This window comes from Kryptolebias marmoratus, linkage group LG19 (genome assembly GCF_001649575.2).
Source record: "Kryptolebias marmoratus isolate JLee-2015 linkage group LG19, ASM164957v2, whole genome shotgun sequence".
In the NCBI taxonomy this organism is placed as follows: Eukaryota; Metazoa; Chordata; class Actinopteri; order Cyprinodontiformes; family Rivulidae; genus Kryptolebias; species Kryptolebias marmoratus.
The window spans coordinates 22,169,790-22,172,059 of NC_051448.1; positions in this window are offsets into that span (position 1 = coordinate 22,169,790).

Here is a 2,270-nt window from a genome sequence, read left to right on the forward strand (position 1 = left end):
ACACACACACACACACACACACAAATCTCATTTGTATTTTTGAAAATGCAGTAAAAATGCAGTAAATGGATGTTAATGCAACATCAGTGGATGCAAATTGCCATTAAACATTAAAGGAAAACTATGAATATTAAAAATATGTTTTCCAAAAAGAATTTGTAAAAACATTTTTAGTTTAAAATTCATCTGTGTACTTTTAATGAAAAACTGACAAACAGATATCTTTATACCGTTTTTGTGTCTGATTTGCTGGAAATGTACAAAGGTTTTTGTTAATCAGAGGTACATATTGTGTACAAATAAAATAAAACTTGAACCCACCCTCTGTTCAATGCTCTAAAGAGTAGTGGGTTCCTCCTCCTTCTGGTCATCAGCCTGCCTCTGTGTTTAGTGAGCCAACACAAAAGCAACCACTGAGTCTTGCCATTTTTGAAATGCAGGATTTCTGTCTGAATATTGATATTTAAAAAAAGTCCCTTATCCCCCTGTCTCCTCCTCACAGTCCCCATCTCCTCTTCCAGAGTTAAAGACCCAGCCTCCATACAGGGTACCTCCAAAGCTCACTGCTAGTTTCTGATAAGGACTCAAGATGCTTTCTTTCACACGCTAAGGTTTTCACAAATGTGTGGTTGCCAGCTCAAAAAATGTCCAAATTTGTTTGGACTAGTTTACTGTGGGTGCATGGCATAGTACCTATTAGCTATTGTGGTGTGGTGGCACATGAAGCTTGCCACGCACCTCAGAACTGGGAAAGTTTTTGGTCTGAGGATGAGGGAAAAGAACATTGTCTTTTATTAATAAGGCATGCAAAAACTTTAGCTTTAGGATGGAGCTCAAAGGCTAACTCACATGTGGCTACAGCAGTTCTTACTTACTTGGGCCTTCCTGCCAGCTCCCTCATGTCACCTGAAGGTATTTGCGGTTTCCTGCTAGAGTTTGAGACGATCACTTAAGTCCACACGGACTTCAGCCAGGCCCTTGTTTCCGTCCAGGCACTCCTTGAAATTGAGAAAAATCTGTGCCATTCTAAATGCCTTGTTGGTTTTATGCTCACTCACCTGCAGTCCAAAGGAGAAATGTCATTTAAACAGGTTAGGAAAAAGCTAGACAAAAATATGCTTTACACCCTTATTTGTGGCCCTCTCTCCATCTGGTTCTATTGGAATGGAGCCAAAAAATTCAGATGAACCAGTCTGAAACGGTTTCCTCCTATGTGTCCCAACATGTTTATCATCAAACTTTTAGAGGAAACTTGTTCTTTTGGGACTAAGATTCCAACAACAGTGCTGCAAACACCATTTACCAAACCATCGGCCACAACAACATTTTTACATGACATCACACACACTTTTACCTAAAATTAACACTTCAAGTAAACATGTTTGACGCATTAGCATGATGCCCATCTAGTAGCTTAAGTTTACCTATTCTTTTATCATCAATAAAATCTTGTGCTTTAATAACCACATAATCAGGGCAGCACTTACTTGCTGTAGAATGCTGTGCTCATTTACTTGTCGATTTGTTGCAAAAATATACAAGGCTGGGCGGTTTCACATTGTTTTAAAAAGTTTAATATCACTTGCCAACATTCGAGTATCTTTGGAATGAATCCTCGCGCTATTTAACAATTCTGCACACCTATTGTAGATTATCAATTTCAGTCAATTCTACAATTTTAAATAAGCTACCAATTTGTTTTGCCTAAAGTACCATGGATATATGCCAATAAATTGTGGTTTGCCATTGAAATTCCATCAATTATGAGAAGCTGTAGATCACTATATTTAGCTTGGAATGAATTTAGCTTCTCTTCTCCCAAAGGTGTGTATGGTAAGCGTACATCCTTCCCATTGCTGAATGTGTTATGAATAGTCAAGTGCTGCTTTTTTTTCTGTCTCTCTGTCCCCCCTCTTCCCTGCTTTCTTTTTCGAAGCCTCTTTTTACATATTTTCCAAAAATTTAAGGAATATGGATCTGATCAGCTGGTTTCTCAACGCAATTGATACGATTTTCTCGACTGGGTGAAGGAGAGTCCAGTCTCGGGATATGTCTCGCTGGATATACAATGGATTCCTGGCAGGAGTGGAAGACTGTGTACCTACCGACGTGGAGGTTCCTTACATATTTGGGTTTTTGATAACAGGATTTCTGCTCTTTGGACCAGGCAGTTACCTGGATTATCGTCAAATTCGTGGATGGGTCCACGGATCGACCAGCACTCAGACTGTAAACAGGAGCGAAATTGCAAACTACTCCGAACTGGCTGA